The sequence below is a fragment of the Idiotropiscis lumnitzeri genome, chromosome 5, assembly GCF_059441095.1.
Source record: "Idiotropiscis lumnitzeri isolate Australia: NSW breed Sydney's pygmy pipehorse chromosome 5, RoL_Ilum_1.0, whole genome shotgun sequence".
Lineage (NCBI taxonomy): Eukaryota > Metazoa > Chordata > Actinopteri > Syngnathiformes > Syngnathidae > Idiotropiscis > Idiotropiscis lumnitzeri.
The window spans coordinates 748576-763670 of record NC_142395.1 but is presented as its reverse complement, the minus strand read 5'-3'; the positions used below and the strand labels follow the sequence as shown (position 1 = coordinate 763670).

Here is a 15095-nt window from a genome sequence, read left to right as displayed (position 1 = left end):
TGAGGTGGGATTCGAACACACGCCTCCTGGGGAGACTGCGACCTGAACGCAACGCCTTAGACCGCTCCGTCATCCTGGCAACTGGTAATGCTCTCTTGACCATGTTTCCTTTGTTATTGCTTGGTACTTTCAATGGGCTCTGTCTGAGGCGGGATTCGAACCCACGCCTCCTGGGGAGACTGCGACCTGAACGCAGCGCCTTAGACCGCTCTGCAATCCTGGCAACTGGTAATGCTCTCTTGACTGTGTTTGCTTTGTTCTTGCTTGGTACTTTCAATGGGCTCTTTCTGAGGCGGGATTCGAACCCACGCCTCCTGGGGAGACTGCGACCTGAACGCAACGCCTTAGACTGCTCCGCCATCCTGACACCTGGTAATGCTCTCTTGAATGTGTTTGCTTTGTTCTTGCTTGGTACTTTCAATGGGCTCTGTTTGAGGCGGGATTCGAACCCACGCCTCCTGGGGAGACTGCGACCTGAACGCAACGCCTTAGACCGCTCCGCCATCCTGGCACCTGGTAATGCTCTCTTGAATGTGTTTGCTTTGTTCTTGCTTGGTACTTTCAATGGGCTCTGTCTGAGGTGGGATTCGAACCCACGCCTCCTGGGGAGACTGCGACCTAAACGCAACGCCTTAGACCGCTCCGCCATCCAGGCAACTGGTAATGCTCTCTTGACTGTGTTTGCTTTGTTCTTGCTTGGTACTTTCAATGGGCACTGTCAGAGGTGGGATTTTAACCCACGCCTCCTGGGGAGACTGCGACCTGAACGCAACGGCTTAGACCGCTCTGCCATCTTATCATCTGGTAATGCTCTCTTGAATGTGTTTGCTTTGTTCTTGCTTGGTACTTTCAATGGGCTCTGTATGAGGTGGGATTCAAACCCACGCCTCCTGGGGAGACTGCGACCTGAACGCAACGCCTTAGACCGCTCCGCCATCCAGGCAACTGGTAATGCTCTCTTGACTGTGTTTCCTTTGTTCTTGCTTGGTACTTTCAATGGGCTCTGTCTGAGGTGGGATTCGAACTCACGCCTCCTGGGGAGACTGCGACCTGAACGCAACGCCTTAGACCGCTCCGCCATCCTGGCACCTGGTAATGCTCTCTTTAGTGTGTTTCCTTTGTTCTTGCTTGGTACTTTCAATGGGCTCTGTCTGAGGTGGGATTCGAACCCACGCCTCCTGGGGAGACTGCGACCTGAACGCAACGCCTTAGACCGCTCCGCCATCCTGGCACCTGGTAATGCTCTCTTGAATGTGTTTGCTTTGTTCTTGCTTGGTACTTTCAATTGGCTCTGTCTGAGGTGGGATTCGAACCCACGCCTCCTGGGGAGACTGCGACCTGAACTCAACGCCTTAGACCGCTCTGCCATCCTGGCAACTGGTAATGCTCTCTTGACTGTGTTTGCTTTGTTCTTGCTTGGTACTTTCAATGGGCTCTGTCTGAGGCGGGATTTGAAGCCACGCCTCCTGGGGAGACTGCGACCTGAACGCAACGCCTTAGACCGCTCTGCAATCCTGGCAACTGGTAATGCTCTCTTGACTGTGTTTGCTTTGTTCTTGCTTGGTACTTTCATTGGGCTCTGTCTGAGGTGGGATTCGAACCCACGCCTCCTGGGGAGACTGCGACCTGAACGCAACGCCTTAGACCGCTCCGCCATCCTGGCACCTGGTAATGCTCTCTTGAATGTGTTTGCTTTGTTCTTGCTTGGTACTTTCAATGGGCTCTGTCTGAGGTGGGATTCGAACCCACGCCTCCTGGGGAGACTGCGACCTGAACGCAACGCCTTAGACCGCTCCGCCATCCTGGCACCTAGTAATGCTCTCTTGAATGTGTTTGCTTTGTTCTTGCTTGGTACTTTCAATGGGCTCTGTCTGAGGTGGGATTTGAACCCACGCCTCCTGGGGAGACTGCGACCTGAACGCAACGCCTTAGACCGCTCCGCCATCCTGGCAACTGGTAATGCTCTCTTGAATGTGTTTGCTTTGTTCTTGCTTGGTACTTTCAATGGGCTCTGTCTGAGGTGGGATTAGAACCCACGCCTCCTGGGGAGACTGCGACCTGAACGCAACGCCTTAGACCGCTCTGCCATCCTGGCAACTGGTAATGCTCTCTTGACTGTGTTTGCTTTGGAGACTGCGACCTGAACGCAACGCCTTAGACCGCTCTGCCATCCTGGCTCCTGGTAATGCTCTCTTGAATGTGTTTGCTTTGTTCTTGCTTGGTACTTTCAATGGGCTCTGTCTGAGGTGGGATTCGAACCCACGCCTCCTGGGGAGACTGCGACCTGAACGCAACGCCTTAGACCGCTCCGCCATCCTGGCAACTGGTAATGCTCTCTTGACTGCGTTTGTTTTGTTCTTGCTTGGTACTTTCAATGGGCACTGTCTGAGGTGGGATTCGAACCCACGCCTCCTGGGCAGACTGCGACCTGAACGCAACGCCTTAGACCGCTCCGCCATCCTGGCAACTGGTAATGCTCTCTTGAATGTGTTTGCTTTGTTCTTGCTTGGTACTTTCAATGGGTACTTTCTGAGGTGGGATTCGAACCCACGCCTCCTGGGGAGACTGCGACCTGAACGCAACGCCTTAGACCGCTCCGCCATCCTGGCACCTGGTAATGCTCTCTTTAGTGTGTTTCCTTTGTTCTTGCTTGGTACTTTCAATGGGCTCTGTCTGAGGTGGGATTCGAACCCACGCCTCCTGGGGAGACTGCGACCTGAACGCAACGCCTTAGACCGCTCCGCCATCCTGGCACCTGGTAATGCTCTCTTGAATGTGTTTGCTTTGTTCTTGCTTGGTACTTTCAATTGGCTCTGTCTGAGGTGGGATTCGAACCCACGCCTCCTGGGGAGACTGCGACCTGAACTCAACGCCTTAGATCGCTCCGCCATCATGGCACCTGGTAATGCTCTCTTGAATGTGTTTGCTTTGTTCTTGCTTGGTACTTTCAATGGGCTCTGTCTGAGGCGGGATTCGAACCCACGCCACCTGGGGACACTGCGACCTGAACGCAGCGCCTTAGACCGCTCTGCCATCCTGGCAACTGGTAATGCTCTCTTGACTGTGTTTGCTTTGTTCTTGCTTGGTACTTTCAATGGGCACTGTCTGAGGTGGGAATCGAACCCACGCCTCCTGGGGAGACTGCGACCTCAACGCAACGCCTTAGACCATTCCGCCATCCTGGCAACTGGTAATGCTCTCTTGACTGTGTTTGCTTTGTTCTTGCTTGGTACTTTCAATGGGCACTGTCTGAGGTGGGATTTGAACCCACGCCTCCTGGGGAGACTGCGACCTGAACGCAATGCCTGAGACCGCTCTGCCATCTTATCATCTGGTAATGCTCTCTTGACTGTGTTTGCTTTGTTCTTGCTTGGTACTTTCAATGGGCTCTGTCTGAGGTGGGATTCGAACCCACGCCTCCTGGGGAGACTGCGACCTGAACGCAACGCCTTAAACCGCTCCGCCATCCTGGCAACTGGTAATGCTCTCTTGACCGTGTTTCCTTTGTTATTGCTTGGTACTTTCAATGGGCTCTGTCTGAGGTGGGATTCGAACACACGCCTCCTGGGGAGACTGCGACCTGAACGCAACGCCTTAGACCGCTCCGTCATCCTGGCAACTGGTAATGCTCTCTTGACCATGTTTCCTTTGTTATTGCTTGGTACTTTCAATGGGCTCTGTCTGAGGCGGGATTCGAACCCACGCCTCCTGGGGAGACTGCGACCTGAACGCAGCGCCTTAGACCGCTCTGCAATCCTGGCAACTGGTAATGCTCTCTTGACTGTGTTTGCTTTGTTCTTGCTTGGTACTTTCAATGGGCTCTTTCTGAGGCGGGATTCGAACCCACGCCTCCTGGGGAGACTGCGACCTGAACGCAACGCCTTAGACTGCTCCGCCATCCTGACACCTGGTAATGCTCTCTTGAATGTGTTTGCTTTGTTCTTGCTTGGTACTTTCAATGGGCTCTGTCTGAGGCGGGATTCAAACCCACGCCTCCTGGGGAGACTGCGACCTGAACGCAACGCCTTAGACCGCTCTGCCATCCTGGCAGCTGGTAATGCTCTCTTGACTGTGTTTGCTTTGTTCTTGCTTGGTACTTTCAATGGGCTCTGTCTGAGGCGGGATTCGAACCCACGCCTCCTGGGGAGACTGCCACCTGAACGAAACGCCTTAGACCGCTCTGCCATCCTGGCAGCTGGTAATGCTCTCTTGACTGTGTTTGCTTTGTTATTGCCTGGTACTTTCAATGGGCTCTGTCTGAGGCGGGATTCGAACCCACGCCTCCTGGGGAGACTGCCACCTGAACGCAACGCCTTAAACCGCTCTGCCAGGACGGCAACTGGTAGTGCTCTCTTGACTGTGTTTGCTTTGTTATTGCTTGGTACTTTCAATGGGCTCTGTCTGATGTGGGATTCGAACCCACGCCTCCTGGGGAGACTGCGACCTGAACGCAACGCCTTAGACCGCTCTGCCATCCTGGCAACTGGTAATGCTCTCTTGACTGTGTTTGCTTTGTTCTTGCTTGGTACTTTCGATGGGCTCTGTCTGAGGTGGGATTCGAACCCACGCCTCCTGGGGTGACTGCGACCTGAACGCAACGCCTTAGACCGCTCTGCATTCCTGGCACCTGGTAATGCTCTCTTGAATGTGTTTGATTTGTTCTTGCTTGGTACTTTCGATGGGTTCTGTTTGAGGCAGGATTCGAACCCACGCCTCCTGGGGTTACTGCGACCTGAACGCAACGCCTTAGACCGCTCTGCCATCCTGGCACCTGGTAATGCTCTCTTTACTGTGTTTCCTTTGTTCTTGCTTGGTACTTTCAATGGGCTCTGTCTGAGGTGGGATTCGAACTCACGCCTCCTGGGGGGACTGCGACCTGAACGCAACGCCTTAGACCGCTCTGCCATCCTGGCAACTGGTAATGCTCTCTTGACTGTGTTTGCTTTGTTCTTGCTTGGTACTTTCAATGGGCTCTGTCTGAGGCGGGATTTGAAGCCACGCCTCCTGGGGAGACTGCGACCTGAACGCAACGCCTTAGACCGCTCTGCAATCCTGGCAACTGGTAATGCTCTCTTGACTGTGTTTGCTTTGTTCTTGCTTGGTACTTTCAATGGGCTCTGTCTGAGGTGGGATTCGAACCCACGCCTCCTGGGGAGACTGCGACCTGAACGCAACGCCTTAGACCGCTCCGCCATCCTGGCACCTGGTAATGCTCTCTTGAATGTGTTTGCTTTGTTCTTGCTTGGTACTTTCAATGGGCTCTGTCTGAGGTGGGATTCGAACCCACGCCTCCTGGGGAGACTGCGACCTGAACGCAACGCCTTAGACCGCTCCGCCATCCTGGCACCTAGTAATGCTCTCTTGAATGTGTTTGCTTTGTTCTTGCTTGGTACTTTCAATGGGCTCTGTCTGAGGTGGGATTTGAACCCACGCCTCCTGGGGAGACTGCGACCTGAACGCAACGCCTTAGACCGCTCCGCCATCCTGGCAACTGGTAATGCTCTCTTGAATGTGTTTGCTTTGTTCTTGCTTGGTACTTTCAATGGGCTCTGTCTGAGGTGGGATTAGAACCCACGCCTCCTGGGGAGACTGCGACCTGAACGCAACGCCTTAGACCGCTCTGCCATCCTGGCAACTGGTAATGCTCTCTTGACTGTGTTTGCTTTGGAGACTGCGACCTGAACGCAACGCCTTAGACCGCTCTGCCATCCTGGCTCCTGGTAATGCTCTCTTGAATGTGTTTGCTTTGTTCTTGCTTGGTACTTTCAATTGGCTCTGTCTGAGGTGGGATTCGAACCCACGCCTCCTGGGGAGACTGCGACCTGAACTCAACGCCTTAGATCGCTCCGCCATCATGGCACCTGGTAATGCTCTCTTGAATGTGTTTGCTTTGTTCTTGCTTGGTACTTTCAATGGGCTCTGTCTGAGGCGGGATTCGAACCCACGCCACCTGGGGACACTGCGACCTGAACGCAGCGCCTTAGACCGCTCTGCCATCCTGGCAACTGGTAATGCTCTCTTGACTGTGTTTGCTTTGTTCTTGCTTGGTACTTTCAATGGGCACTGTCTGAGGTGGGAATCGAACCCACGCCTCCTGGGGAGACTGCGACCTCAACGCAACGCCTTAGACCATTCCGCCATCCTGGCAACTGGTAATGCTCTCTTGACTGTGTTTGCTTTGTTCTTGCTTGGTACTTTCAATGGGCACTGTCTGAGGTGGGATTTGAACCCACGCCTCCTGGGGAGACTGCGACCTGAACGCAATGCCTGAGACCGCTCTGCCATCTTATCATCTGGTAATGCTCTCTTGACTGTGTTTGCTTTGTTCTTGCTTGGTACTTTCAATGGGCTCTGTCTGAGGTGGGATTCGAACCCACGCCTCCTGGGGAGACTGCGACCTGAACGCAACGCCTTAAACCGCTCCGCCATCCTGGCAACTGGTAATGCTCTCTTGACCGTGTTTCCTTTGTTATTGCTTGGTACTTTCAATGGGCTCTGTCTGAGGTGGGATTCGAACACACGCCTCCTGGGGAGACTGCGACCTGAACGCAACGCCTTAGACCGCTCCGTCATCCTGGCAACTGGTAATGCTCTCTTGACCATGTTTCCTTTGTTATTGCTTGGTACTTTCAATGGGCTCTGTCTGAGGCGGGATTCGAACCCACGCCTCCTGGGGAGACTGCGACCTGAACGCAGCGCCTTAGACCGCTCTGCAATCCTGGCAACTGGTAATGCTCTCTTGACTGTGTTTGCTTTGTTCTTGCTTGGTACTTTCAATGGGCTCTTTCTGAGGCGGGATTCGAACCCACGCCTCCTGGGGAGACTGCGACCTGAACGCAACGCCTTAGACTGCTCCGCCATCCTGACACCTGGTAATGCTCTCTTGAATGTGTTTGCTTTGTTCTTGCTTGGTACTTTCAATGGGCTCTGTTTGAGGCGGGATTCGAACCCACGCCTCCTGGGGAGACTGCGACCTGAACGCAACGCCTTAGACCGCTCCGCCATCCTGGCACCTGGTAATGCTCTCTTGAATGTGTTTGCTTTGTTCTTGCTTGGTACTTTCAATGGGCTCTGTCTGAGGTGGGATTCGAACCCACGCCTCCTGGGGAGACTGCGACCTAAACGCAACGCCTTAGACCGCTCCGCCATCCAGGCAACTGGTAATGCTCTCTTGACTGTGTTTGCTTTGTTCTTGCTTGGTACTTTCAATGGGCACTGTCAGAGGTGGGATTTTAACCCACGCCTCCTGGGGAGACTGCGACCTGAACGCAACGGCTTAGACCGCTCTGCCATCTTATCATCTGGTAATGCTCTCTTGAATGTGTTTGCTTTGTTCTTGCTTGGTACTTTCAATGGGCTCTGTATGAGGTGGGATTCAAACCCACGCCTCCTGGGGAGACTGCGACCTGAACGCAACGCCTTAGACCGCTCCGCCATCCAGGCAACTGGTAATGCTCTCTTGACTGTGTTTCCTTTGTTCTTGCTTGGTACTTTCAATGGGCTCTGTCTGAGGTGGGATTCGAACTCACGCCTCCTGGGGAGACTGCGACCTGAACGCAACGCCTTAGACCGCTCCGCCATCCTGGCACCTGGTAATGCTCTCTTTAGTGTGTTTCCTTTGTTCTTGCTTGGTACTTTCAATGGGCTCTGTCTGAGGTGGGATTCGAACCCACGCCTCCTGGGGAGACTGCGACCTGAACGCAACGCCTTAGACCGCTCCGCCATCCTGGCACCTGGTAATGCTCTCTTGAATGTGTTTGCTTTGTTCTTGCTTGGTACTTTCAATTGGCTCTGTCTGAGGTGGGATTCGAACCCACGCCTCCTGGGGAGACTGCGACCTGAACTCAACGCCTTAGACCGCTCTGCCATCCTGGCAACTGGTAATGCTCTCTTGACTGTGTTTGCTTTGTTCTTGCTTGGTACTTTCAATGGGCTCTGTCTGAGGCGGGATTTGAAGCCACGCCTCCTGGGGAGACTGCGACCTGAACGCAACGCCTTAGACCGCTCTGCAATCCTGGCAACTGGTAATGCTCTCTTGACTGTGTTTGCTTTGTTCTTGCTTGGTACTTTCATTGGGCTCTGTCTGAGGTGGGATTCGAACCCACGCCTCCTGGGGAGACTGCGACCTGAACGCAACGCCTTAGACCGCTCCGCCATCCTGGCACCTGGTAATGCTCTCTTGAATGTGTTTGCTTTGTTCTTGCTTGGTACTTTCAATGGGCTCTGTCTGAGGTGGGATTCGAACCCACGCCTCCTGGGGAGACTGCGACCTGAACGCAACGCCTTAGACCGCTCCGCCATCCTGGCACCTAGTAATGCTCTCTTGAATGTGTTTGCTTTGTTCTTGCTTGGTACTTTCAATGGGCTCTGTCTGAGGTGGGATTTGAACCCACGCCTCCTGGGGAGACTGCGACCTGAACGCAACGCCTTAGACCGCTCCGCCATCCTGGCAACTGGTAATGCTCTCTTGAATGTGTTTGCTTTGTTCTTGCTTGGTACTTTCAATGGGCTCTGTCTGAGGTGGGATTAGAACCCACGCCTCCTGGGGAGACTGCGACCTGAACGCAACGCCTTAGACCGCTCTGCCATCCTGGCAACTGGTAATGCTCTCTTGACTGTGTTTGCTTTGGAGACTGCGACCTGAACGCAACGCCTTAGACCGCTCTGCCATCCTGGCTCCTGGTAATGCTCTCTTGAATGTGTTTGCTTTGTTCTTGCTTGGTACTTTCAATGGGCTCTGTCTGAGGTGGGATTCGAACCCACGCCTCCTGGGGAGACTGCGACCTGAACGCAACGCCTTAGACCGCTCCGCCATCCTGGCAACTGGTAATGCTCTCTTGACTGCGTTTGTTTTGTTCTTGCTTGGTACTTTCAATGGGCACTGTCTGAGGTGGGATTCGAACCCACGCCTCCTGGGCAGACTGCGACCTGAACGCAACGCCTTAGACCGCTCCGCCATCCTGGCAACTGGTAATGCTCTCTTGAATGTGTTTGCTTTGTTCTTGCTTGGTACTTTCAATGGGTACTTTCTGAGGTGGGATTCGAACCCACGCCTCCTGGGGAGACTGCGACCTGAACGCAACGCCTTAGACCGCTCCGCCATCCTGGCACCTGGTAATGCTCTCTTTAGTGTGTTTCCTTTGTTCTTGCTTGGTACTTTCAATGGGCTCTGTCTGAGGTGGGATTCGAACCCACGCCTCCTGGGGAGACTGCGACCTGAACGCAACGCCTTAGACCGCTCCGCCATCCTGGCACCTGGTAATGCTCTCTTGAATGTGTTTGCTTTGTTCTTGCTTGGTACTTTCAATTGGCTCTGTCTGAGGTGGGATTCGAACCCACGCCTCCTGGGGAGACTGCGACCTGAACTCAACGCCTTAGATCGCTCCGCCATCATGGCACCTGGTAATGCTCTCTTGAATGTGTTTGCTTTGTTCTTGCTTGGTACTTTCAATGGGCTCTGTCTGAGGCGGGATTCGAACCCACGCCACCTGGGGACACTGCGACCTGAACGCAGCGCCTTAGACCGCTCTGCCATCCTGGCAACTGGTAATGCTCTCTTGACTGTGTTTGCTTTGTTCTTGCTTGGTACTTTCAATGGGCACTGTCTGAGGTGGGAATCGAACCCACGCCTCCTGGGGAGACTGCGACCTCAACGCAACGCCTTAGACCATTCCGCCATCCTGGCAACTGGTAATGCTCTCTTGACTGTGTTTGCTTTGTTCTTGCTTGGTACTTTCAATGGGCACTGTCTGAGGTGGGATTTGAACCCACGCCTCCTGGGGAGACTGCGACCTGAACGCAATGCCTGAGACCGCTCTGCCATCTTATCATCTGGTAATGCTCTCTTGACTGTGTTTGCTTTGTTCTTGCTTGGTACTTTCAATGGGCTCTGTCTGAGGTGGGATTCGAACCCACGCCTCCTGGGGAGACTGCGACCTGAACGCAACGCCTTAAACCGCTCCGCCATCCTGGCAACTGGTAATGCTCTCTTGACCGTGTTTCCTTTGTTATTGCTTGGTACTTTCAATGGGCTCTGTCTGAGGTGGGATTCGAACACACGCCTCCTGGGGAGACTGCGACCTGAACGCAACGCCTTAGACCGCTCCGTCATCCTGGCAACTGGTAATGCTCTCTTGACCATGTTTCCTTTGTTATTGCTTGGTACTTTCAATGGGCTCTGTCTGAGGCGGGATTCGAACCCACGCCTCCTGGGGAGACTGCGACCTGAACGCAGCGCCTTAGACCGCTCTGCAATCCTGGCAACTGGTAATGCTCTCTTGACTGTGTTTGCTTTGTTCTTGCTTGGTACTTTCAATGGGCTCTTTCTGAGGCGGGATTCGAACCCACGCCTCCTGGGGAGACTGCGACCTGAACGCAACGCCTTAGACTGCTCCGCCATCCTGACACCTGGTAATGCTCTCTTGAATGTGTTTGCTTTGTTCTTGCTTGGTACTTTCAATGGGCTCTGTTTGAGGCGGGATTCGAACCCACGCCTCCTGGGGAGACTGCGACCTGAACGCAACGCCTTAGACCGCTCCGCCATCCTGGCACCTGGTAATGCTCTCTTGAATGTGTTTGCTTTGTTCTTGCTTGGTACTTTCAATGGGCTCTGTCTGAGGTGGGATTCGAACCCACGCCTCCTGGGGAGACTGCGACCTAAACGCAACGCCTTAGACCGCTCCGCCATCCAGGCAACTGGTAATGCTCTCTTGACTGTGTTTGCTTTGTTCTTGCTTGGTACTTTCAATGGGCACTGTCAGAGGTGGGATTTTAACCCACGCCTCCTGGGGAGACTGCGACCTGAACGCAACGGCTTAGACCGCTCTGCCATCTTATCATCTGGTAATGCTCTCTTGAATGTGTTTGCTTTGTTCTTGCTTGGTACTTTCAATGGGCTCTGTATGAGGTGGGATTCAAACCCACGCCTCCTGGGGAGACTGCGACCTGAACGCAACGCCTTAGACCGCTCCGCCATCCAGGCAACTGGTAATGCTCTCTTGACTGTGTTTCCTTTGTTCTTGCTTGGTACTTTCAATGGGCTCTGTCTGAGGTGGGATTCGAACTCACGCCTCCTGGGGGGACTGCGACCTGAACGCAACGCCTTAGACCACTCCGCCATCCTGGCAACTGGTAATGCTCTCTTGACTGGGTTTCCTTTGTTATTGATTGGTACTTTCAATGGGCTCTGTCTGAGGTGGGATTCGAACCCACGCCTCCTGGGGAGACTGCGACCTGAACGCAACGCCTTACACCGCTCTGCTATCCTGGCATCTGGTAATGCTCTATTGACTGTGTTTGCTTTGTTCTTGCTCAGTACTTTCAATGGGCTCTGTCTGAGGTGGGATTCGAACACACGCCTCCTGGGGAGACTGCGACCTGAACGCAACGCCTTAGACCGCTCCGCCATCCTGGCAACTGGTAATGCTCTCTTGACCGTGTTTCCTTTGTTATTGCTTGGTACTTTCAATGGGCTCTGTCTGAGGTGGGATTCGAACACACGCCTCCTGGGGAGACTGCGACCTGAACGCAACGCCTTAGACCGCTCCGCCATCCTGGCAACTGGTAATGCTCTCTTGACCATGTTTCCTTTGTTATTGCTTGGTACTTTCAATGGGCTCTGTCTGAGGCGGGATTCGAACCCACGCCTCCTGGGGAGACTGCGACCTGAACGCAGCGCCTTAGACCGCTCTGCAATCCTGGCAACTGGTAATGCTCTCTTGACTGTGTTTGCTTTGTTCTTGCTTGGTACTTTCAATGGGCTCTTTCTGAGGCGGGATTCGAACCCACGCCTCCTGGGGAGACTGCGACCTGAACGCAACGCCTTAGACTGCTCCGCCATCCTGGCACCTGGTAATGCTCTCTTGAATGTGTTTGCTTTGTTCTTGCTTGGTACTTTCAATGGGCTCTGTTTGAGGCGGGATTCGAACCCACGCCTCCTGGGGAGACTGCGACCTGAACGCAACGCCTTAGACCGCTCCGCCATCCTGGCACCTGGTAATGCTCTCTTGAATGTGTTTGCTTTGTTCTTGCTTGGTACTTTCAATGGGCTCTTTCTGAGGCGGGATTCGAACCCACGCCTCCTGGGGAGACTGCGACCTGAACGCAACGCCTTAGACTGCTCTGCCATCTTATCATCTGGTAATGCTCTCTTGACTGTGTTTGCTTTGTTCTTGCTTGGTACTTTCAATGGGCTCTGTCTGAGGCGGGATACGAACCCACGCCTCCTGGGGAGACTGCGACCTGAACGCAACGCCTAAGACCGCTCCGCCATCCATGCAGCTTGTAATGCTCTCTTGACTGTGTTTGCTTTCTTCTTGCTTGGTACTTTCAATGGGCTCTGTCTGAGGCGGGATTCAAACCCACGCCTCCTGGGGAGACTGCGACCTGAACGCAGCGCCTTAGACCGCTCTGCCATCCTGGCAACTGGTAATGCTCTCTTGACTGTGTTTGCTTTGTTCTTGCTTGGTACTTTCAATGGGCTCTGTCTGAGGCGGGATTCGAACCCACGCCTCCAGGGGAGACTGCGACCTGAACGCAACGCCTTAGACCGCTCTGCAATCCTGGCAACTGGTAATGCTCTCTTGACTGTGTTTGCTTTGTTCTTGCTTTGTACTTTCAATGGGCTCTGTCTGAGGCGGGATTTGAACCCACGCCTCCTGGGGAGACTGCGACCTGAACGCAACGCCTTAGACCGCTCTGCAATCCTGGCAACTGGTACTGCTCTCTTGACTGTGTTTGCTTTGTTCTTGCTTGGTACTTTCAATGGGCTCTGTCTGAGGTGGGATTCGAACCCACGCCTCCTGGGGAGACTGCGACCTGAACGCAACGCCTTAGACCGCTCCGCCATCCTGGCACCTGGTAATGCTCTCTTGAATGTGTTTGCTTTGTTCTTGTTTGGTACTTTCAATGGGCTCTGTCTGAGGTGGGATTCGAACCCACGCCTCCTGGGGAGACTGCGACCTGAACGCAACGCCTTAGACCGCTCCGCCATCCTGGCACCTAGTAATGCTCTCTTGAATGTGTTTGCTTTGTTCTTGCTTGGTACTTTCAATGGGCTCTGTCTGAGGTGGGATTTGAACCCACGCCTCCTGGGGAGACTGCGACCTGAACGCAACGCCTTAGACCGCTCCGCCATCCTGGCAACTGGTAATGCTCTCTTGAATGTGTTTGCTTTGTTCTTGCTTGGTACTTTCAATGGGCTCTGTCTGAGGTGGGATTAGAACCCACGCCTCCTGGGGAGACTGCGACCTGAACGCAACGCCTTAGACCGCTCCGCCATCCTGGCACCTGGTAATGCTCTCTTGAATGTGTTTGCTTTGTTCTTGCTTGGTACTTTCAATGGGCTCTGTCTGAGGTGGGATTCGAACCCACGCCTCCTGGGGAGACTGCGACCTGAACGCAACGCCTTAGACCGCTCCGCCATCCTGGCAACTGGTAATGCTCTCTTGACTGCGTTTGTTTTGTTCTTGCTTGGTACTTTCAATGGGCACTGTCTGAGGTGGGATTCGAACCCACGCCTCCTGGGCAGACTGCGACCTGAACGCAACGCCTTAGACCGCTCCGCCATCCTGGCAACTGGTAATGCTCTCTTGAATGTGTTTGCTTTGTTCTTGCTTGGTACTTTCAATGGGTACTTTCTGAGGTGGGATTCGAACCCACGCCTCCTGGGGAGACTGCGACCTGAACGCAACGCCTTAGACCGCTCCGCCATCCTGGCACCTGGTAATGCTCTCTTTAGTGTGTTTCCTTTGTTCTTGCTTGGTACTTTCAATGGGCTCTGTCTGAGGTGGGATTCGAACCCACGCCTCCTGGGGAGACTGCGACCTGAACGCAACGCCTTAGACCGCTCCGCCATCCTGGCACCTGGTAATGCTCTCTTGAATGTGTTTGCTTTGTTCTTGCTTGGTACTTTCAATTGGCTCTGTCTGAGGTGGGATTCGAACCCACGCCTCCTGGGGAGACTGCGACCTGAACGCAACGCCTTAGATCGCTCCGCCATCATGGCACCTGGTAATGCTCTCTTGAATGTGTTTGCTTTGTTCTTGCTTGGTACTTTCAATGGGCTCTGTCTGAGGTGGGATTCGAACCCACGCCTCCTGGGGAGACTGCGACCTGAACGCAACGCCTTAGACCGCTCCGCCATCCTGGCAACTGGTAATGCTCTCTTGACCGTGTTTCCTTTGTTATTGCTTGGTACTTTCAATGGGCTCTGTCTGAGGTGGGATTCGAACACACGCCTCCTGGGGAGACTGCGACCTGAACGCAACGCCTTAGACCGCTCCGCCATCCTGGCAACTGGTAATGCTCTCTTGACCATGTTTCCTTTGTTATTGCTTGGTACTTTCAATGGGCTCTGTCTGAGGCGGGATTCGAACCCACGCCTCCTGGGGAGACTGCGACCTGAACGCAGCGCCTTAGACCGCTCTGCAATCTTGGCAACTGGTAATGCTCTCTTGACTGTGTTTGCTTTGTTCTTGCTTGGTACTTTCAATGGGCTCTTTCTGAGGCGGGATTCGAACCCACGCCTCCTGGGGAGACTGCGACCTGAACGCAACGCCTTAGACCGCTCCGCCATCCTGGCACCTGGTAATGCTCTCTTGAATGTGTTTGCTTTGTTCTTGCTTGGTACTTTCAATGGGCTCTGTTTGAGGCGGGATTCGAACCCACGCCTCCTGGGGAGACTGCGACCTGAACGCAACGCCTTAGACCGCTCCGCCATCCTGGCACCTGGTAATGCTCTCTTGAATGTGTTTGCTTTGTTCTTGCTTGGTACTTTCAATGGGCTCTGTCTGAGGCGGGATTCGAACCCACGCCTCCTGGGGAGACTGCGACCTGAACGCAGCGCCTTAGACCGCTCTGCAATCCTGGCAACTGGTAATGCTCTCTTGACTGTGTTTGCTTTGTTCTTGCTTGGTACTTTCAATGGGCTCTTTCTGAGGCGGGATTCGAACCCACGCCTCCTGGGGAGACTGCGACCTGAACGCAACGCCTTAGACCGCTCCGCCATCCTGGCACCTGGTAATGCTCTCTTGAATGTGTTTGCTTTGTTCTTGCTTGGTACTTTCAATGGGCTCTGTTTGAGGCGGGATTCGAAC

The 15095-nt window shown here is 53.8% G+C and overlaps 3 non-coding genes across 3 annotated transcripts; all 3 read right to left on the bottom strand.

The window, feature by feature from the left end:
* Positions 1-572: 572 nt before the first annotated feature.
* On the bottom strand, positions 573-655 carry trnal-uag (transfer RNA leucine (anticodon UAG)). The gene has a single exon. It is a non-coding gene; the product is annotated as a tRNA-Leu (tRNA).
* A 6417-nt stretch (positions 656-7072) lies between these two features.
* trnal-uag (transfer RNA leucine (anticodon UAG)) lies at positions 7073-7155 on the bottom strand. The gene has a single exon. It is a non-coding gene; the product is annotated as a tRNA-Leu (tRNA).
* A 3455-nt stretch (positions 7156-10610) lies between these two features.
* On the bottom strand, positions 10611-10693 carry trnal-uag (transfer RNA leucine (anticodon UAG)). Its single transcript has one exon. It is a non-coding gene; the product is annotated as a tRNA-Leu (tRNA).
* Positions 10694-15095: the final 4402 nt, after the last annotated feature.